The sequence below is a fragment of the Thermobia domestica genome, chromosome 15, assembly GCF_964235325.1.
Source record: "Thermobia domestica chromosome 15, izTheDome1.hap1.1, whole genome shotgun sequence".
Taxonomy (NCBI): Eukaryota; Metazoa; Arthropoda; class Insecta; order Zygentoma; family Lepismatidae; genus Thermobia; species Thermobia domestica.
Window position 1 is genome coordinate 79435540 of NC_137468.1, and position 24891 is coordinate 79460430.

Here is a 24891-nt window from a genome sequence, read left to right on the forward strand (position 1 = left end):
AGTTGAGAAACGATTCGTTTTTAGATATAAAGCTTGGCTACCTCTGAAACTAGCAAGAGTTGAGTTGACGGATTTTACAAAGTATATTGGATACCATGTCGAGTCCGGGAAGAATTCGATGTTTAAAATCGCAATGTATCTGTGGCCATGGATTTTCCAAAAGAAGTAGGGTAATTTTCAGTATACTCGTATACATTAGGCTGATATTAATGAGCTGTTAATAGAAATTCCAGCTAATTGTTTTCGACATTTGGATTAAACGAAAAATGCCAGGATTATGTTTGAAAGAGAAACTTTGTTTTACTTATATTGGAGATCTTCATACCTAAGTATTGCGTTTAGTTACAAGGTAAGATGAAAATATATTTTTTAAAGTTTATAGTAAACTCATGACATACCTATCATAGTCTGGGTTCTGGCTGTTCTCCCTCCAGTTTTTACCTTCTAAATCCGCCACTGGGAGGAAATATACTTTTGCAGTTGACCGTACAAAAGACTTTTAACATAATTTGAAATGATGCTGACAGATTTGGATGGGTCTTTTTAGTGCGTATGTGTATGTATAAGAAGTCTTAATACTACTGAGCGGTTTGAGAAAGAAAGTAAGGCGAGAATTTTAAGAAAGGTAGTATACCTAAGACTACTAACGCATGATAGACAAAGAAGAATCATTTCCATTTCGCGCCTTTTTTGTTTTTGGTGTTTCTTTCTTTCTTTCTTTTTTAAACCTTCTTTCCTCCCGATAACCTTTTCGTTTTCCTAAAGTTCTCGCTTCGCAAAATCTCCAGAGAGAGAAAAGACACAGAATTCCCCGTCGCCCCTCTAAACCCTCGAAGAAAAAAAAAGCACTCCACTCTACTCGCCTGATACAAACTCGTGGTGGTGCAGAAAGTGTTCGGCTGGCTGCGCTGCGCAATGGCGCCATGTTAGGGTTAGTTGTATTTCAGGCCCGCGCGCAACAGACCCTGGGCTTGCGAGAGCAGCGCGGAGATTGTAGTCTCTCCTTGCTTTTGCTATTGCTTTTGCTCGTGATACGATGAGAATGTGTTTGTGAAAGGGAGAGAATGAGAGAGAGAGAGGATGGTAGGGAGATAAAAGAGAAAAGAGAAACAGGGATAGAGAGAAAATAGTGAGATGAATCGGGAGTATCCGGGAATCGGAGATAATGTGCGGGCTCTCACAGCGTTCTGTCAGTGGCGACTTTTTTCAAAAAGTAAAATGCATAAAGTTTGTCTAGTGCAAATTCAATAATATTAATAATAATTGAAAAAAACACACAATAAAGTGCTTTTTCTCGTGGACCGTATATGGTTTAATACGGACATGCAGCACCAATGGAGTCTGAGGTAGAGAACTAATTCCGTCTCTAGTGTTAATGTTTTAAATCTATAGATGTTGCGAAATACAGTACTTGTGCAAATTTAATTTTTTGGTCCTTGTTTGATATATAATAATAGCTTCAAAGTAGCCCATTATTAGTATTTATAATATGAGGGCGTACCCTTCCGACCCACTGTTAAGTGTCAGATTACTTTATGTGTGTCTTGGGGTTATGGAATATGTAGTATTCTCGTAATATTTGTGTATTTAACACTTCTCTTATCTCCTCCCTACCTTGTCGTTTAAAAAGTATCAATTTAGTTCTATTTTTCAAGTATATATATATATATATATATATATATATATATATATATATATATATATAGTGAATGCACTAGAAAATTATAGATTAATAGAAGATAATAGATTTGCATTAGTGTTTTAGATTGTTTTTTTTATTCTTGAAGCAATCAACATTACCTTACTCACTCACAGAAATTTTTGGTAGAAATACGTTTTTAGATGCTGAATGCTTTTAGAGAAAATAATCAAAATTTTACCAGTAGAACAATTTTATTTATATAGAAAATATTTAAGCAATGAGTAGAGCGTTCACTTTTTAACGTAATTATTTAACATTATCTATGCAAATTTGAAAAAATGTATACTTCATTCTTAGATAAATTGTAGCAAGTTCAAACGGAAATATTTAGTTTCATATAATAGATGTAGTCAATTGTATTCAAAACATGTATGCATCATATTAGTTATAATTGCGCTTATGTCTAGGTTCATAGCAATTGTTTAATTGTTTAGAAAAGTAAACTATATACATATACATTGCATATGCATATAACGTTATTTGTAGTATGTTTACCGTTATTAAGATATACTTACACTACATATTTCTGTTGATTTATTGGAATAATTCTTTATATTGTATGTAGTTATTATCTTCGACTTGTTTCACAATGCATCATTTTACAAATTGTGTTACTATAGGGTAATTAAAGCATCAGTAATAAAAGAAAGATATTTGTTGCCGCATAGAAAGAACGCTACTAATTAAACTAATTTCACATGATTGTACGTTCTCTGAGTTTCAAAATATTCGTTAATATTTAACACTAACAATCGAATTACTACTGCGCATACTAAATGTGAGACAATTCATATATTGGATGAATTGTATTCTTTTTGTATGCCATTGTACAAATTGTAGAAAGTCCAAACGGAAATATTTAGTTTTCGTGTGATAGATATAGTCAATAATACAAAATATTAATGCATCGCATCATATTATCGTATGCATCATAGTTAAAATTGATTTTGTATTAGGTTTGTATTAATTCTTTAGGAACATAAATGCATACACGAATAATATTTGTAGTATATTTGCCGTTACAGTATTGCATATTTCTTTCCTTTTAGAGAAGTAATACTTCATTTGTATGAATTTTATTACAATAACTTCGATTTGTTTAGTCGTGCATTACTTTAAACAAATTCTGTTGTTTCAATTGCTATCAGTAAAAAAAGACGTATTTGTAATCGTATAAAAAGAACATTATTAATTACATTATTATTAATTATTATTATAATTATTATTAATTATTATTATTAAAGAACATTATTAATTATTATATAATAGTATGCGCTACTAGCTTTAAATACTCGTTTATTTCTAATATATTATACAAACAGATTAGAGCCACACAGATCTTATGATTAATAAACAAATCGCTATATTAGCTGAATTTGTTTTCGTTTCTCCAGTTTTAGTAGAAGTAGAATTACAATATTTAATGGTATTATGCGTTCCATCGTATAATGTAATAATAATAATAAATGAGGAGATATAACAGACAAATATGTGATATTATCATTGCCGCAACTAGAGGAGGGAAATCGGGAAAGGATTAACCTTTACCAAAGCTTAGAAATTCTAGATGATTTGGCTAATTCAAATTTCTAGTTGGGAAGTTTCTATTTTACTAAATTTATGTATGCATTTTTACTCTCCTACTATTTATATGATAACCTACTTTGTATGAGAGTTTACTCAACTATTTTCTTTATTTTGTAAAACAGAAGGCACCTTAGAAGTTCCATTATAAACACCTCATGCTAGGTTACCTTAGTAATATTTAAGTTTTAAGTTCCGCTAAATTTACCCCTCCATCCTATACTTAAAGGTTTAAAGGCTATACTCATAGCTTAATCATGTGAATATAAACAACGTTTCTTTCTTAGTCATGAACATAGTCTTAATTTTACAGACTATGGTGTAAAATTAAAGCAAAATTATTCTTATTTAAAGGAAACCTTTTTGTTTTGTTAATAATATTTTTTGTATTAAAATAATCGATATTACCTATTCATAGTAATTTTGTTAGGAAGACTTTTTTAAACATGCTGAATGCCTTTAGAGAACATAAAAAGAAAATTTCAATAGTAGAATAATTTTATTTATATAAAATAATATTTAAGTAATGAGCAGAGCCTTGAAGTCAATTTTTCGTGCAAAGCTGAAAAATACATAGTAAATTCTTAGACAAACCGTAACAAGTACAAGCTAAAATATTTAGCTTTCATATAATAGATGTAGCCAATCGAATATAAAACATAAATATAGTTATAATAATTGCGTTTATATTTACGTTCGTACTAATTGTTTAGAATATATATATATATATATATATATATATATATATATATATATATATATATATATATATATATATATATATATATATATATAGTTACGTATATTTCTTCATTCTTCAAAACATTAATTGTAGTATATTTAACGTTATTCATACCTAGTTACAGTATTTCATATTTTTCTAATTTTAGTGAATTACTGCTTTATTTGTATGCATTTTATTAACTTCGGATTGTTTTACTGTACACCACTTCTATACGAATTGTGTTGTTGTAAGAGTAATTGTAACACTAATAAAACAGACATATTTGTAACCGCATAAAAGAGGACAGTATTAATTAAATTCATATCAGATGATGGAATGCATTACCCGTTAATTTCTAATACTACACAAACGGATTAATGCCACATGTACTTAATAAGCCAAATCCAATATTCAATTAATTTGTTTTCCTTTGTCAAGCTTTAGTATTAGTAGCATTACGGTAATTAGTGATATTGTATGTTCCAATGTGTAATTTAATAATAATTATCTGTCATGAGATGTGATAACGTAAATGTAGAAACAGATATATAATGTTATATAATGGACTCACTAAAGGAGGAAATCGGAGAGAACCTTCTCCCTCTCAAAAAAAACTTAGAAATTCTAGATGAATTGGCTAATTCTAATTTTCAGTTGATAATTTTCTAATTCTTTAAATTTAAATATGGATTTAATTTTCCTCTTGTTTATAAAGTAATATATTTAAGAAAAAATTTTCTATTCGTCTATTTTTATATTTTACACGAACTGAAGACACATTAGAAGTTTAATTAAATCCGTTATAGATATGTTATCTTGATAATGTTTAGATTTAAAATCCATAACATTTCTGATTCCCATCTTCAATTCAACCTCTATATACACTCCTGGCTGTTATCATGTGCAAACTTACATATATTACTTATATTTCATATACGCAGAATTTGATATTAACACAATATTCGTATTGAAAAAATTGTATTTGTATTCTGCTGTAACGACTTTAATAACAAGCTAATCGTTTAAATCAAAAGAAATATGTAATCAAGTATGTTCTAATGGAAGATCTAACTCTGTTAATAATACCTAATGGAATTTATTAATTCATGTTAAACCACTTTACACTTTGACAGACTAAGCCGTGTTTCCTGGATTGTTTAATGTAAGCATTTGAAGAGGGTTAGTAAATGTGACTTTCACTTGAAAAAGATGGTAAAATTATAAGATTTTAGTTTTAGCTGAGAGTAAGACTTCAGATATATTTAAAGCTCTTTGCCCTAATTGTTTACAATTTAATCAATATTATGCAATAATAAGAGAGTATCTTTATTAAGAGAGTATTTTTCTAGATAGTATTCAGTGAGAAGTAATTTGACATTAAATTTATGCAGTCGTACCTTTTTCAATATAAACATGTTGCCAACCAATGAAATATGTCTTACAGAAATTATTAGGCTATTGAACTTTGTATTTTGTTTCGTGAAACACTTTATTAAACTATTGTATTAAGCAGAATACTAAGTTAAACATCCCAGTAATTTTTGTAAGACGTATTTCATTAGCAAGAAACATGTCTGTACTATTTGTTCTATTACGGGGGATGCAGCATCCTGAAGACCTAGCTGATTTCAAATGGCCATTTTAAACAAAAAAAGTACAACTGCATTGATTTAACTACAAATTGCTTGCAACTGAACAAGATCTAGAAAAATACTCTTTTATTAAAAAAGTGAATTATATTGTACAGCTTTAACATAGATTATGCATTCGTTCTAGTTTTGCAGCTAATGATTTATAATTTCACATTAAAACCTTTTATTCTTTAGCCAATATTGTATAGTCTTTGTAAATTCTCACTTTTTTCTTTAACTTTTCTTTATAATTCTGCATTTTTATTCTTTAACAAGAAGTATAGGTTTGTGTTCATTTTACACTTATACTTTAACCTTGATAATATACTAGTTTTATTTTCTTATCATATTCTCTGTAATTTTGATACTTTAACAGGAATTTCGTAGTCATTTCATTTCCCACTTAGTCATTTTTATAGTTTAACAGAAATTAAGTATTCGTTTATTTTTCATTTAAGTTATTTATAGTTGATCAGGAATTACATATTCGTTACGAGTTGTGACTTACGTTCCTAGATTCAATATAATTCCTCATTAAAGTTTTTTATAGTTTAATATGAATTATACATTCGTTAGTTTCTCATTGTGGTAGCTATAATTTCTCACTTATGTTTTTTAAAATAGGTTAACAGGAATTAAATATTCACTATAATTTCTCACTGAAGTTTTTGTATCCTAACAGGAATTATGTATCCGTTAAAATTTCTCATTTCAGTTTATTTTATAATTTAAGAGGAGTTACATATTTATCAGCATTTCTCACTTAAACATTTTATACTTCAATAGAATCATATAGTTTCGTGTCATTAACGTTATTTTATAGATTAACAAAAATCATCTGTTCCTTTTGATAATTTTTATAGTTTAACCGAAAGTATATGTATTCGTTGTATTTTCCACTTAAGTCTTTGTATAATTTCACTTAAATTTTCATGTACTTTAATAGCAATTTGCTACAAGCAATCCATTATCGTTTTCAACACTTCACGTATTCCTTATCATTCTGCCCTTTTCTCGTTCTGCCTAAAACCGAAAAGCAAGGAAACAGGAAGTATATACCATAATTATAATTTTATACTTAAATTTTTGGTTCTTTCTCCATAAATTATGAGTACGCATTCTGATGTAAATTTCAAAAAAAATTGCTTGATGAACCTAATTTCGATGTTACAATTACTTTTTTTATCGTTGAGTAACCTTTTACTATGCAGTAATTGTTTCAATGCATCTAATTACAATTTATGGATTAATCATGAAAAATACATTAAAAATGTTGGGAAGAGCATTTAGAAAACCTTAAGGGGACTCATCCCGGCGAAATTAAAATACCGCTAATTTTACAATAATTATGTGATATCTTCAAATAGATAAAAGATAATCGAAATGTGGAACAAGAGCGCCCTAGACAATACCATTTTACATGAGATACCGTTATCACGACTCACTTATCTGCTTTCGATTTCGAGTCATTTTGAAAATCGGCATTTATTTTCGCGTTTATAAACGGCTAAAAGCGGAAAGCCACTAGATGAGTTGTTATAACGGTACCTCAAGCAAAATAATATTGTCTAGGGTGCTCTGTTTCCATATTTCAATTATCTTTTATCTATTTAAAGATATCACACAATTATTATAAAATTAGCGTTATTTTAATTTCGCCGGGATGAGGCCTCTTAAACTAAAGTTTGTACCCACTTTAATTTGTCTCTCTAAATTGTGCACTATTGGTTTTATGGAACAGTTAATGAACGATTATCGTTGACACGGAATTCCAGTTCATCTTAATTGGGTTTTTCCATTATGCAATAATTTTGTTACTTTCCTTTCGATAATAAAACGTATTAATTATAATAACAGGTTACCTAAAAGATTAAAAGCTAACTCTTGTAATTCCTTTAAAACAGTTTGTTGGTGAAATGAAATACAAAATGATTTTTAGTTAACAGTTCTACAGATATATTTTGCTATACTAAAGCAGAAAAACGATAAGTACCAGCGAGAACAATATTTGTGGATTAAATTTGAAAACAACACAAGGGTATCTGTGAACACTATCCTGAAATCCATGATGATTTTTGCTCAGTTACTGTTAAAAATATTTACTTAAATTTAAGACAAAATGGAAATTGAAACTCTTACTTTTTAATTATGCTTATAGGAAGTATTTTGTTTAGAAAAATGAGAATTTAGAATACTCAATTATAAAGAAAAATCCATAATTAGAAAATGCTTTTAAAATAAGAGAAAATATTTATTTTTTAGTAGTAAGAATTTAGTTCACTTTTAAGAATGTGCCTTTTTATGCTTATGGATACCTACGAGATTTTAAAAGACTAAGGATCAGTAATTATTTACATCAAACGTTAATTTTATAGTTGAAATTTTACTGCAGAGATAAACTTATGCACACACTACAGGCTTGTGTTGTTAAGTTCCAAAAAAAAATTGTAAAATACGTATCCAATTACCTATTCTTAAAATGAAGCAGTGTTTCCGATTTGAAACGTTTCTAATTTTAATAAAATAAACTAGTATTGATCGTTATTTTTCATATGAATCAGTATTATGTCAATATTTGTCGCATGACTCGTGATGCAAATCATTGTAAATTAAATAGACATAATTACAGCACGCTTGTCATTATTTACTTTTAATTTCTCTGAACTAATTTTGCAGATTAAGGTGGCAATGATTCATAATAATCTACAGCAATTCCTAATCATCTAATCTATTAAGTATGTTTTTTTTCTTGTAAATCAAATATATTAATCTACCAATTTCCTAATCGTCTAACATATTAATCCATAGGTTACTTGATAGACTCGACATAAATATATTGTTGTCAATACCGTCTGTAAACAGAAGTCGCGTTATAAAAAAATATTTTTTTTTTATAAAATAAGGAAAGAAATGTAAAATATCCTTATTTGTTTGAAATTAGAACTATTCTAATTCTAATTTTCTAATATGTTCTAAATGTTTTAATCTATTATTCTAAATATTCTAGTGTGCTTATTTGTATATACCAACAATTAGCACACGTCTTGTAGCAGTAAAATGTTAACTTTTACCCAGTTGACTTTCCTCAAGAACTATCACTGATTCTTATTTTTACTTATAAGTAGCAAGAGTAACAGATATGGTTAAAAACGCATGCATCTTCCAATTATGTGTTCAACTTGACTAGATAACTTTCAAATAGGATTACTCAAGGGATTCCAATAAGTATAAAGAGAGTTTTAGCACTACAATAGTTAATACGGATCAAACCCTACAGGTACTCATGGATACAATTTCTGCATCACAAATACATCACCATAAAGAAAACTTGCAACCTTTTACATAAGAAATTTTTGCTCTAAGATCGAGTCACTATTATGTCAAGCAGTCATCACTATGGTTGTATTCGTTTATAATTGGCAAATAAGATGAAAACATTCCTTGCGCCAAGGCTCCCAACAACCTATTCCTCTCGATATAAGAGAAAACAATAGCTCTCTGTAATATCATCCTTCGATTCTTGTATTTTTCTTCCCTTTCCCTCATTCTCCTTTCATCATTTCTTCTAGCACATCTTTTAGATTGTAAATTTATTTTCAAACAAGGTTGGACCAATTTCTCGTCTTTCTTTTAATTATGAGTTTTACAGTTGAACTTTATAATCCTTCTTTCAAGATTATATCAAACGTTCTTGGCTTAAAATGGTCATGCTAATTACGAATATCCTAACCATGATGCATATTATTAGTTCTATCCAACCTGCTTCCGAAGATAGAGGCACCTTTCCGATAGATATTTGTATTCCGTGCGGATAACTCAAAGTAAACCTTGCACCTGTAGTTTAAGCTCGGGTTATTTGAATAACTTGTTTAACTATACGATACTGATTTTTTGATCATCCAACCACAATATTGGACTTACGTACCATATATGGAGCAAGCTCTTTTTCTATCCCTGAATTTTATTTCCATAAAACATTAGAGCATTTCACAAGTATCAGTGTCACGTGTATTCCACGTGAAGGAGTTTGGTTTGTATTGTTGATAATTTATTAATTAAACCGGAAGTAGAAGTAGATTTCTACAATTTCTAATTTTAGTAGAGATGTTAGTGAATATAGAATATGTTCTTGAAACGCTTACTTGATTACAGAAAACAACTTCTTGCTATATATTACTGCATTTACTCTGTAGCGCTCAACGTTAAAACCGGAAGTGGTTGATTTCTGCCACTTCCTGTTTGAATAGAGGGTTAAAAGAGGAAATGGTACCTATTCTTAAAACTTTAAATCGAATCCAGAATACAGCTTCTCCCTATATCTTATCGTTTTCATTCTATTTGGATCAATATTGAAATCGGAAGATGCAGTTGATTTTTATCACTTTCAGTTTAAGCATAGAGTTAACGATAGAGGTGAAAAGTATTCTTTGAATGCCTAATCGATTGCAAGAAACCGCTTCTCACTATGTATTTTAATTAACGTTAAAACAGGAAATTGTTTATTTCTACCTCTTCTGGTACATTGATCACCTCTATTAATGAATTTCATTTCCAACTTTTAACTCTCTACACCCAGGAAAAACTGATAATGTTCCATCAAGTAATTATTGAGATTTTTTTTTTGTCTCCAGGACGGACAGACACCCAAACCACAGTTAATAATAATAATAATAATAATAAAGAATTTTAAGTAAACCTAACTCCTTTGAAATATATTCCCAAATAAATTTAACCAAGAATGTATTTCTCCACAATATAATTCTTGATCATAATATACAAGACATACTTCCATTAAACTTATAAGTTATATGAATCATAACACTAGATACAGTCTTGAATATATAAACCACAGGCTTCTCATATTTAGAAACAAATTATGTGCTCAACTCATACACGTAAATGCTTTTCCAATCCATCTAACTAACTAACTCTATGGCCTATGGAACCCGGAGGTTCAATGCCGCGTTCACAAAAGCTCTCCACTGACTTCTATCCTTAGCTAATTGGATCCAGTTTCTACTCTGTATTCCTATCTCTGCGAGATCCATCTTAATATTATCCTCCCATCTGCGCCTAGGTCTTCCTAATGGTCGTTTTCCTATGGGTCTTCCAGTCAAGACTTTAAAAGCGTTTCTACTTTCTTCCATTCTAGCTACATGACCTGCCCACCTAAGCCTCCTAGACTTGACGACCCTAACAATGTTGGGTAAACCGTATAAACTATGTAGTTCCTCGTTATGAAGTTTCCGCCATTCCCCATTCTCGTTCCTCTTGGTTCCAAATATTCTTCTCAGGATCCTGTTCTCAAATACTTTCAGTGTATGTTCTTCCCTCAGAGTAAGCGACCATGTTTCGCAACCATACAGAACAACAGGCATGATTATCGTTTTATATATTTTAAGCTTCAAATTCTTCGACAGAATTCGCGACGAAATAGATTTTGAACCGAATAGTAACACGAATTCCCTGCTTTTAGTCGACATTTAATTTCTTCGTGAATATGATTTTCGTCTGTTAATATTGATCCTAAATATTTGAAACTATCCACTTTATCAAAAGTATTATTTAATATTTTAACGCCTCCACAATTTGCCGTATTACGGTCCCGACGCACTTCCATGTATTTAGTTTTCTCTGCATTTACTTCTAAACCCATGTCCCTGCAAGCGTTTAATAAGATCTCTGCATTTATTTCTACTGTTCTCCTATCATCCCCTATTAAATTTATATCATCAGCATATTCCATAACCTGGTGGATGCCGTTCAACTCTAGGCCCTGGTTGCTATCTTTGACTTTCCTTATGGCGTATTCCAGCACAAAGTTAAATAATAATGGCGACAACGCATCTCCTTGTTTCAGGCCATTTTCGACGTAGAAGCTCGTGGACAAAAATTTTCCTACCCGGACTTTACTTTGGGATTCACTTAAACATATCTTAATTAATCTAATTAGCTTTCTCGGTATTCCAAGTTCTGTAAGAACGTTGTATAATGTTTCTCTCCTAACCAAGTCGTAAGCCTTTCTAAAATCAATTTCCAATCCATCATTCTCTCAAATTTACCTACAATGACAAAACAACTATTGGTAATATTATTTTATCCCCGCTAATTTTTCTAATACTTTCTATATTACTTTTCTGTTCCATTTAACTGATTATCTTTATTATTCTTCACATCAATATTCAGAAATTCTATGTTTTTATCGCTTTTGAGTACTGTCTTGTCTTTCTGTGCCGCAGAGCACAATACTACACCAGTGGCGTATTTAGGGGGGGCTTCCGGGCTTAAGCCCCCCGAAGTCTTTCTTACTATAGTAAAGTATATGAAATATGTTGCTGAATTTTCACATTTTCAGGCAAAGCCCCCCCCCCGAAAGTTACCAAAGCCCCCTCCGAAACAAAATCGTAAATACGCCACTGTACTACACACAAGAAATTTAATTCTTCTTCTTTATGAACACTACTATACTTTAGAGTATACGATCCGCTCTTTTAGACATCCAAACTATGCTATGGATAAGTGTAGGAAGTTTTATAGAACGGTTTTGTCCGTCCGTCTGTCTGTCGATAGGTATCACAGCAAAAACGGTGAGTGATATCGTGATGCGGTATTCTGCAGTCGATTCAGCGTTTCAAGGGTGGTTCAGCTTAGTCATTTCCGGTTTCAACGTCAGCCATAAAAAGACAACCGTAATAGATAGCGAGATGTGTTTCTTTTTCAAACGATTCATTGTCTCATGACTATCCACAACGCTCTACCAAAACCGTAAGTGATTCGATTTTATTTTTACTTCCGATTTCAAATATACCGATTTCAACTTTTATCGCCATAGAACGAAAATTGTAATAGATGTCGAGAAGCGAATTTTTGGCAAACAATTCAGCATGTCAAGACAACATATCATGACTCTCCACAACGCATACTAAAACCGAAAGTTGTTCAAATTTAGTATTACTTCCGGTTTCAATACTAATTTTTGTAGAGCAAAAAAAAAAACGGTAAATGCTATCAAAATGCGGTTTTTTGCAGAGGTTAAATTTACCTATTTCCGGTTTCAATGTTTACATAACAAAGACGGTAATTGATAGTGACAAGCGTTTTCTTGCAAACCTTTCAACGTCTCAAGACAACATATCATGGCTATTCACAATGCTCTATGAAAAACGAATGTGGTTCAAATTTACTATTATTTCAGGTTTCAATACTGATTTCCGTAAAGTCAACCCGGTAAAAGTATCAAGAAGAGGCTTTTTTGCAGTCAAAGTCAATTCAGTCTCTCAAGAATAGATTTTATCTTCTCTCTTAATCCTCTATTCAAAATGGAAGTGATTGAAATAAACGACTTTGGTTTCAACCTTTAATCGCTATAGAACAAAAACAGCAAGATACAAGGAGTAAATGGCTTTTTGATATGGATTCAGTGTCCGAGAAACAGGTTCTATCTTTAATCTTATTCCTCTATTGCAACCAGAAGTTAGAGATCCACTACTTCATGTTTAAGTATTGAATTCATATAGTTTGAAATTTTTAGTTTCCCACTGTGGTAAGATACTCACTTGTTTTCTAATAATTATCACAATTATAGGTAGGATTTATATGTGTGAATACGTATATCCTGTAATGTAGCAGTATTTACTTGGTATATTGAAACATGAGTCACCATTGTGTTTTAGGTTAACATTGCCTGCCATTTAATTACGAGCGATTAGTCAATATGATTAATGGCCCTTTTAAGAAAGAATACCAGTCAAAATAGCTACAGTAATTAGCTAAAATTCTCTCATGTTTTGAACTGTTCATTTTCAACTGTTCAGTTTTAAGCTGTTCATCATTTCCGTTTTCGATTGCTTTTGCGCGGCTAAAATTTTAAAAAAATCTGGTTATCTATGGTAAAAAATTAAATGTTTCATTTTAATAACTCTTTAAAAGGTGGAAAGGAAAAAATAAATAGACTCTATTCTCTAAAATATATATAGTACTAGAGAATTAGTATTGTATCTAGAGGTAGAAAGACAGTTTTAACAAAAGATTCTAGGAAACTTAAAAAAAAGATTAACAATAGGTTCGCGCAGGCCGGCTGAATGATGCTACAGATTCCAATTAGTGCGAATAATCTATGTAATTTTTATTTTCTATGCAAATATTCTATTGATATGATAGAATTTTCTGAAACACTAGCTTTATGCAGGCAGAAAACAGAATATATCGGAACTCGGCTCCAAAATCCACCATAACTCGAAAATATTGAAAAATGAATATTTAAAAAAATATAATAGACGCTGAGTGTTCTACTTTTATTATCGGAAGTCACTCAAAGTCTTTCTCAATATCTTGAGGTCATATTACGTGTTTTGTCTTTCTTGAAACTCTGGTTTTTAATACTCCTTTGAAACTTTCAAACGCTCACAACTTGAAACTTTTTGAGTTGTGGCAGTATTACAGCCGAGATAAGATATGAACTTTGGAAGAGATGGAGTGGAAAAGGTATAGATTGAAGGATAGAGTCTGAAGAAAGCAAATACATTTGAATATCTAAGTTTCACTATGAATAAGGATGAAAGTTTAGATACGGAAATAAAGCACAGAATTAAAGTGAGATAGATAAACTGCAAGAAGATCTCAGTTATTCTGTGTGATAAAAGGTCAAGTGTCGAGATAAAAGGAATACCCTACAAACACGTAGTGATACCCTCAATACTGTACTTGGCGAACCAAGAAGGTACAAGAAAAGAAACCAAACGTGGCCGAAATGAAAATGCTCAAATGGATATGTAGTGTTACCAGGATGGATAAGATAAGAAACGAAAGAAAAAGAGGTACCGTTAAAGTGACTGAGATTTAGAAGAAAGTACAAGACACAACGGATCAATTCGTTAGATCAGCGGTTCTCAACCGTTGTGTTGTGACACATTGGTGTGTCACGCAGTCATCTAGGATGTGTCGCGAAATTTTAGAATTTAAAAATCATGAAGAATTTAATAATAGTTAAGTCAACTTTGAGACAGACTGTACCATCAACGTCTCCAGTGGAAGCAATAATGCTCAGTGCTACATTCAGTCATTACATTAACTTATCGGGTTACATCATTATAATTTATATTATTATTAATAAAAATATCAAATAAATATGTCGCGATGTCCTGGACTTTCAGCAAAATGTGTCGTCAGTCAATAAAGGTTGAGAACCACTTCGCTCCACACTAACGAACTAAATAACTTTATGGCCTACGGAACCCGGAGGTTCAATGTTGCATTCACAAAAAACTCTCCATCAACTTCTATCCTTAGCAAACTGAATCCAATTTCTACTTTGTATTCCTATTTCTGTGAGATCCATCTTAATATTGTCCTCCTGTCTATGCCTAGGTCTTCCTAAGGTCGTTTTCCGATTGGAATTCCAGTTAGAACTTGAAAGCGTTCCTATTTCCTTCCATTCTAGTTACATGGCCTGCCCACCTGAGCCTCCTAGATTTGATGACTCTAACAATGTTCGGTAAACGGTATAAATTGTCCAGTTCCTCGTTACGAAGTTTCCTCCATTTCCCATTCCCGTTCCTCTTGGGTCCGAATATTCGTCTCAGGATCTTATTCTCAAATACTTTCAGTTTACGTTCTTCCCTCAGAGTAAGCGACAGTGTTTCGCAACCATTCAGAACAACAGGCATGAGTATCGTCTTATAATTATGTTTTACGCTCGACACTGATATGATTATTTCATATTAATATTTTAAACTTACTGTGTTGTCAATCATTGTTCATTTAAATTTTGATACTTCTGTAGAAATCTAAACGATTAATGTTGTTCTGTTTTAATTTTTATAGGAAAGCTCATGTTTTAATTGGTACTTTTAACCCATTAATCCTTTTAAAATCATTTCACTTAGGAAGTTTCAGTCCGTACCCTAATTACGTTTTCATTGATGAATTGATGATTCGAGCGTGATTGTCTTTAGAATGAAACAGCCTTTCAGGCTCCCGAATAAATTAGGAGGTTTTTCTCGATATATATATATATATATATATATATATATATATATATATATAGGTTTATATAGTAATTTCATCTAGTGGTAGGTGTTATAAGCTAACAATTTTTGTTATAAGGTAATGGAAGAATGCTTATCTAATATACTAATCCTTGTGAAGCTGTCTGAAGATTTTTCTCTTGGTGATAAAAAGTTATATTTTTTATCTATTTGATTTCCCTCAAGCAGGCACGTAGCTAAGGAGTGGGTCCGGGGGATCCGTACCCCCCCGTTCAAGACCAGAAATAAAAAAAATTAATGAAGGATGAAACAAAAAGAAACGAGAAATAGGAAGAATCAGCGTTAAAAATAAAAAGCGAAAAATAAAAATAATTTTTCATCATCCCTTCTTTGTAGGATATCAAACATGTTATTTCAGAAACGGTTTTCAACTGCTCCTTTAACTTGTCATTTGAAACAGACAGTAGTTGACGGAATAATAAAGACAAAAAGTTATAGAAAGTTCTGTTAACATTTGATTCAACAGAGAAAGGAACGCAGATATTATAAAATATTTTACATTATTGGATATGTACTTTTTTTTTTAATAGTTGAGGACATAATGAAAGGAAAATTGTTATATTTGAATGAACAGAAGAAGGAATGTAGATATTGTAAAATCTTTTTAATATTCTTTTATTCGAGATTTCTTCATAGTTTGTTACTAAAATACTTACTAACATGTCCTCATTTTCTTGTCCTAACAAACCAATATATGTTGCTAGTAAAATAATTTAGATTGATCAATTCCCGGTGTGATAATCACAATATTTCATGTAACACTCCCCCCCCCCATTACGAAATCCAGACTAAACGAACCAATGTATGTTACCAATAAATTAGTTTAGAATAATTGAACTCTGGTGTGATAACCACAGTATTTCATGTCTCGGACTCCCCCTATTACGAAATCCTGGCTACGTGCCTGCCTCAAGAACCGTCACTGCTTTGGTCACCCGTTTTGGGATCTCAAATTCGGATGACTGTGCGAAAGGATTGTCGAAAAACATGCTAAATTCTCTAGATTGCCATAATTGACAAGTTTTTATTAAATTACAGTTACAGTTGGTTTAAAAAAGAAAGTTTTTTTCAAACCAAGCACAATGACTTTTGCAGCTAGTACGACTTTTAAAGTGAGAATTTTCGGTATGTAAATTGTAGCATGTTATATTATGAGTAGAACTGGGACCGGAAGAGCACTTACAATTTAATTAAGTACATAAACTGTCTTGTTCGAAAAAATCATGGCTAGCCACCATGCTTTATAGGATCATATTCTGGCAACTTTATAGTAGAAAATTCTAATATTATGACAATAAGTAAAGATTTCAATTCCTGAAAGAAAATCCATATTTGTTTTGTTTAATCCCAACTATGTCAGGTAAGGGCACAGAACTCAGTACCGTGCAGTGGAAAATCAGCGCGCGGGCCGAGAGTATACGACGTAGCCCCCATACATATATTCCAAGTAATTTTCCCTTTTTTCCTTTTTTCTTACTAGTTTTGCGCCCCCTTACTTCGTCGCCCAGGTTTGTCGCCCCGCTCGCCCTCCCCACGGAACGGTACTGACAGAACTTTTGAAAGATTCCTAGGTAGCAGCCGGCATAAAGTATACTTTTCAGTGTACAAATAAATAAATAAATAAATAAATAAATAAATAAACATTGCCCCCAAAATATTCATCTGCTCCTCCGCTTACACTCTCTTCAAAAAATGAAGCAAGCATCGTCACTGATGAGCATATTTTGTAAGTTTATCATTGCAATTTTAATTTAAATCTGACATAGAATATTTTATATATTTAAGTCATAACTTCCGGAGAGCCATTTTTCACACACTGTCTGTAAGTAAATTTTATTCTTTTGTGTTAGCATTAAATATCATATATCATTATAAAGCTACAAAGCAGTAGCGAGAGAAAAGTAATATTTTAACTGTTTTATATGTTTGTTCGCTTCTGAAGCCTAATCCTATCATCTGTTATACACTATAATATACTTCCTACATCGTGTTTCTATCACCAAAGGCTTTTCTGTTGTCTCTTACAAGCGATATTATCTTTGGCGAAGAATCTTGTTCGAGAGTGGGTCTATATTGATTATTGTTCTTGACTTTTGTTTTTGGAAAGGGCGGAGGACCAGACAGTAGGATGTGATTTATTAATCTCTATTTCCGCTTTGTTCCTTTTTCTTTTCTTCTGTCTTCTTCCTTTTGTTTCTTTATCTATATTTCTATTTCTCTCGATGCATGTTTGAGAGTTCTAGAACAAAATAAAGGCTATTATTGAAAGCTCTCGAACTCAAGCCTCACATGCTAGAATTTGATCAATAGATGGTACCTTACTCGCCTTTTTGTTATGTGGCGTTCTATTGTAAGTAATTTTCAGTTTGAAACGTTAGTTTTCCTTCCAAAAAGCTAAAAATATTCTCATGATAAAACGAACAAAAATCAAAATATTAGTACGTTAATAAATTACACACAGAAATACTGAACAATGAAAAGAACACCATATTAAATGATTTCCATCAAGAAACAATAGAACAGTGGTTGTTAGGACTTTCGTATGAGATTAATGGGCTTTTCGAACATGAACATTGAAACCGGCACACTTATCTTTAAAAATTTACAGTACGCGACTCATACTTAGTGAAGCATCAGAGTTAATCGGTCAAAAGTTACCAAACTTGACGTACAGGAAGTAGATTATTCTGATCAGTTCAGTACCAATGAATAATAATAAAAATTAGATTATAAGTGATTATATATATATATATATATATATATAGCAGAAACGATAATCACTTATGTTTTGTAGAAAAATTGGGACATTTGGACTTTCAAGCAAATTTTGTTGGGGAGACAGCTTAAATGATTCTGGGACTATCCCGGGTAAATCATGGTGTCTAACAATCTTAGAAATGCATAAGATTCAACCTTCATGCGTATTTAAAACGAAAATCGAAGAGAAAAACTGATATCTCCGGCGCTAAAATTATATCGTGCGTTGCCACGGAACATAGGCTATTACTTATTTATGTACTATATAGGACTAGGTAATCAGATCTTATGTGGGTTTGTTTGTCGTCTCTTAACTATACACCAAACAGTGACGTACTGTACATAGGGTAAAGATGCGGAACTTCACAACCAAAATGTTTTTTATTTATTTTCTTCTAAAGGAATTAATTGAGAGGAAAACGACAAAATTTATACTATGCAAAAAGTAGTCATTGTAAATTATGAGTAATATAAAATAAACACCGTGTTAATAACTCGTACGTTAATGACGTAATATTTAAATTACCAAAATGAGAAAAGTGGCGAAATTACAGTTATATGTTGGTAAAATCGCCATATAACGTATTTTATTATTTTACTGTCAGTAAGTATTAAACAGCAAGTTTTTACCAACAACTCGTACAACAAAGTTTAGAAGAACTAGAAATTAGCTACCATACAAAACTGCTTAGAACGATACAGTACAAACGTGCTTATAATTAATACAATACAGACGTGTTTGAGAAACGAGCTTTAGGAGATAGATCTGGTTTTGTTTATAAAATGCCACAGTATGTCTTGATATTTCTCACTGTCTACTGTTGTAGGGCTACTGTTTTTATCTTCGCAGTCCAGTCTCCACATATCTTGCTTGTTGTTGGATTTTGTCGACATTAAAATGTTTTTCCCAGTCGTAAAAGAACACCAGTCGTGTTCCTGAACTTCCGTGAAGTAGGTACTTTTCTTTCGATCTTCGATGTTCCTTCATCACAGAATTATCTTTGCTTCTGTTTGGTAACACGTCTGGAGAATGTGGAGAGTCTGTTCTTTCTCCACATGTGTCCTGATAGAAACGATTCAGTTTCATAAAGCATTACGAAACCACAAAGCAATATCATGTATACAACAATTCCATGAGATGTTTGTAGTCTACACATCATGTCGAAATAGTCATTCACCAACTGAAGTAATGGTCATTAGTCCCGACTCTATTTAAAATTAAATGTATGATTATTTTTAATTTATGTACGGTACTCCAACAATTACAACCCATACCATATGTTGATTACATGTTATTGTTGGAAACTATTACAATAGCAAACTCAGAACGAAGTGTGCAAGTAGACAGCGGGACTAGCGCCAACTTGAGCAAAAATGGAATATTCATTGAAAAATGGATATAGAGGAAGGTTACCAAAGAGTACGCACTTAATATTCATTTTCAAATAGCTCCGAAAGTAATGAAGCAAAAATTATATAAATTGTACAAAATTTTAATTGAAGTTTAGGCTACACTGTAAGAAATAGAAAAGTTTACTACTAGATGTAGAAATGGAGATATACGTTAAAAAGTTAAAAAACTCAAATGCGTACTCTTAAGGACTGGTGTCCCAAAGAGTGCGTTTTGCGGTCCATAAGAGGGCGCACTCAACACCTATCATACTTGAAACATAAACCCCTTCGTAAGACGAACACTGCTCATGTCACCATCGTTTACAATTAATGCACTGAATCCAGTCTTCATCTATTGGTTCTTCATTCAATTCGTGACACATTGCGCATGAATTTTTGGTTGATCTCAGCTGCAGTTTTCTTTGGTGAAGTGGATGGTTCATCCGGATGGGTCAAAGGGTTTTCTCTTTGACTTAACATTTCCTTTGACTCGTTTGCTCTGAAGAAACTTGTGAAATGAAGAAATAGTAAAAATTTCAGATCGACATTTGGTACGTGCAATTTGTCGCAAATTTTTTGACTTCGGAAGAGGAACGATGCATTTAGGATGAACAGACGTGCTTGTTGTTGCAGCTTCTGCAGGGTAAAACGTTTCCTTTCTCTACGGTGTAATGAAATTGTAAGACTTGAGTTTGGAAAAAAATAACATTTTCTGAAAAATATTGTTGTCTAACGATGTAAAAATAAAAAGGATTTTAAACTTTAATTTACCCTGAGGTTTGCTTCCAATTGTTCGCATACAGGTGATTCTAAACTATTTTGCTTTTGCTTCCAACAATTTCTTGATTACATGTTCATGTGGTTTTAAAAATTATATTATGAACGTACACGAAATTTAAAACATTAAAGAAAATCTTCGTCTATTTTCACCCACAAATTATGATTTTTATGGGTAAAATTAATGATGATTTTTTAATTCTTAGTTCGTGGTTTCATTACATTATTCCACCAACTGGAAAAAATTCCTGAACAACACCTTTAGTGTATGTCTTTTTAAATTCTTAGTTCGTGGTTTCATTACAATCGTAATCGAAGCCATATTTCGCTCAGCATCTTCCTCCAGAACACTTCCAGAATCTTTATTTTGATCATTTCCTCACTTCTTAGGACATCATCATACCATGCAAGGCAATGGCAAACTGCCATGGACCAAAGGCCTACCTTCGGGCAGAACACCACATCATCATTGTAATTTAAGAAATTTTGTGAATTTAAAATACTTCTTATAATTGATTTACAGTTGGTGCTTGAATCGAAGACAAACAATTACAAATAATTCTACAATCCATTCAAACATCAGATTACACTCCGAGAGTAACTGATGAGAACAACCACAGTCTGTAATATGAATGCCGCTGCCCACACACACTATCGAAGAAATTCTCCCAAAGAGTACGTGCGCATTCTTTGGTAACTCACTAACGCGCACTCTTTGGGAAACTGCAGTCAACTCGAGTAAAATTCATCCATATGGCTACACATGCAAGACCACCGAAACAAATCCATGGTAAACAATTTTATCTGCATTCATGTTTTCTACCATGCAACAAGGGTACTGTAGTTAGGTGCTATATCTGAATAATTTCTTAACTAAGAGTATTAAAATATTACATCAAGAATTCAAAAAAGTTATTTTTAGCTGTATTTTCTGTTTGCAGCGATCCGTTAACTTCCCTTTTCTTCGTATCAACTCTCACACAAGGACAATACACACTCTCACACAACTCTCACACAAGCGTAGCAATAACAATTCTGTGTGTTACCACTTCAGCGTAATTGGCACTGCGCGCTCTTAGGGCGTGCGTACTCTTTGGTAACCCTCCTCTATTGATGTCACAAAGAGATTTACAGTAATTATTGTAACCTTTCTGTTTGTGAGAAGTTGAGTACAACAACGGGACACGTACATGATCTGTATTAGGAGAGTACAATATGCCTCAATTATTAATGCATAAGTATTTCCTATTTACAATGTAATAAACTACCATTAGTATAATGAAATTAACTGTGTTTGGGGGGTCAATATAGAAAAACAAACTTACTGGAACTTGCAGTAATACTTGTTCACGAAGAGTCTCCAAAAATCCAGTTGCAGGTTTAGAAGGTATGATGCCATCAATATGGCCGCTGTCAAAATTTCTAGGATAATTTTTGAACTAGTATATTTTCTTACAGAGGAGTAGAGATAGAAACGTCACCCCTGTACCAAATTCAAGGGAATTAATTGCGCAATGTAGAAATTGGAGTGTTTATTTCATATCAACTACACGGTTTGATATATATATATATATATATATATATATATATATATATATATATATATATGTGTGTGTGTGTGTGTGTGTGTGTGTATTAGCAAAAAATCAAGACGGGCCTTTTTATGATGAGTTTTAATCTTTAAGTGTGAATATTCCAGTAATTATAAATCATCATTAGACATTTTGACATTGTAATTGTAGTATTTCAGGAGATTTCAAACTAAAACAAAATCAGTTAAATATCACTGGAAATAAGACATTTGTGTTAATTTTTGAAGTGAAATATATGATTATTTCATGATTTCCTTACTAAAAGTTTTTTACGACAAATTTGAACTAGACGCTCTCCATTGCTTTCGATCCTGTTTATTTTCTTTATATTTTGGGTTCATTATTATATTTTACGAAAGAGACAACAAGTAACATGGAATTAACAAATTTCCTTACAGAAACAATATTTTTAAAAGTAGTGCAAGTAAAAAGTGCAATTATGCTTTCATCAGACATAAAAATTAATATTCAAATATTATCCAAAATGGTCAATCGATCTGTTCATCAAGTAAGGAAAAGATCCATAAAGGTTGTGTTTGTTTCGTTAGCGACGATAGCTGACATTTTAACACCTGTAACATTTAGTGTTATTTATCCAATATGTTTTATACTTGATATTTAAGAAACATTTATAGACAACAGATCGTGCATCATTTAATAAAAACGTGAAGTTTACAAAATCACAGAACAATCAAACCAGTTGCAATGCTATAAGTATCCCATTTGCAGAACATCAACACAAGCACCATCAATAAAAATATTCCCATTATTCTCTCCATCTAAATGTTCACTGTATTAGTGAGTCCTGTTGCGTTTTGAGTTTCCTGTAATGTTTGTAGTACACTTCAGAAAAAAACAGTTCTTTGTGAAGTCAACACACGCTTTTTAATTCCGAGGAATTTTCTAAGTGTAGTCAGAGCACTGAGTTGCTGGAAGATTTTTTTATGAGATTACCAACAGAGTGGAGTAGTTATGTCAAAATAATAGCAACTTCATGTTCTAAGCAAAGGCTTTGCATGGTGTAGACGCCTTTGTTTCTTTCTTGAATAGATAATATTATTGGCTAAATCTTGATATATTACTTTCTCAATTTCCGTAACCTGTAACCTGTTTCGTTCAGTATCTCAAGCGTTGGCTGGTGAACGCACGGTGGAAGTAGCATTTGTATAACATTATTTGACTACTATTGTCATAGTTGTTGTTGATTTTTATCATTTATCTTACTGAATACCCTGAATACCCTCATACATAGCTAGCGAGAAGACTAGGTTCCACATTAAGTTGTAGGTTTCATAGAGCCTAGGTGCTGAAAGGGACGTTAAACTTCAGTCCAACCATACAAACATGAGATGTTAAATATAATTAAAAAAATTAATTAATGAAAATGACAATAATTCCAAAAAACTTGTTTTTGCCAAACATGAATTTAAAAGTACTGCTACTCAAAGCCCCTCGTTATATTCTGTAAACAATTTATATTTAACAGTGAACCATTGTCAATTCACTATTGAATGGGTGTCTTTCTCATCCTTCTCTACAACTATTTCTTTTTCACTTCTTTTTAACTTCAGTTCTTCTTTATTTCATCACACCATCTTCTATAAGGATATTTCTTGTCCTCTGATGTCTAGTCAAGAATTCCTTTTGTTTATCTATCCATAATTTCTTCTTGCAATATTACCGACCTACTGCCACTACAATGTTTTTATTTTCATGATATAATCCGCGACTCTCATCATCTACGTTATTGCTTTCCCACAATTTGCAACTGGCTTCCTATGTATATGTTCTAAGTCTCTAGATTGTGAAAGTATGATTTTATTAGATTTTCGTTTACTTCTTGAAGTTTAACTATCCTTTTCAGTATGGAAGCTATCTGAGACGTGGACCTACATTTTATGGTGGCACTCAAACCACAGTAATATTTTTAAATTGTACTACTTCTCCACCTGGAATTGAACCCAGGACCAAAACAGCACGCACTAGACAACAAGAGTCACACAGAGTATTCGTTTGATCTTGAAAACTACCAAAACGTGTAACAACTATCGACTGTATATAGCAGGTTCCAATTCGAGAAGAACAAGAGTGGCGAAAATATGTTCAAGGGAAGCTATGAATTAAATATTGTTTAATTTCTAGCTTTAGACAATCTAGCTTTCAGAAGTCATGTACAAAATTTGAATGCCGATTTTAGCACTAAGTTTTGGATTTAGTAAAATAAGTTGTTAGATTTGATGCACTTTACGCCAAATGACGAACAAGATTAATGAACACCATCTGGGAGAAAATAATATTTAAAATGAATTTACAAAACTCATGGCAAGCAGAAACACAGTTTTAACAAAAGTTGTTTAAAAAAATAAGCAATACTCTATTATTCTTGATTGTATGTGCGATATTGCTTAAGTTGAACAGTTTTCTGTAATATTGAGATTTGAAAATAAACACACCGTTGAAATTGAGAATAATTCTATATTCCTGGTCGATGTTTTGACACTCTTACTTTTGTTATTGTATCATTCAACCGGGAAAGCATCCTGTGGGTTTCCTTACTCTAGGCTGTCTGTGTCAAAACATTAACTCGTCCTCAGCCCTTTGTCCAATATTCTGTCTGCGTTCCTGCGACTCGAGTTTACCTTTAGGTCTGCGAACTACATAAATGGTTATAGGAGGACAGGTCTAA

General features: G+C 32.0%; 1 protein-coding gene across 1 annotated transcript in view; it reads left to right on the plus strand.

The window, feature by feature from the left end:
* The first annotated feature begins 1133 nt into the window (after positions 1-1133).
* The window catches only part of LOC145671106 (voltage-gated inwardly rectifying potassium channel KCNH6-like), a 754568-nt gene continuing 730810 nt past the window's right edge, over positions 1134-24891 (plus strand). The window contains exon 1 of the mRNA XM_081739884.1: positions 1134-1346. The gene's annotated coding sequence lies outside the window, so the exon portion shown is untranslated. The remainder of the gene's footprint in view (positions 1347-24891) is intronic.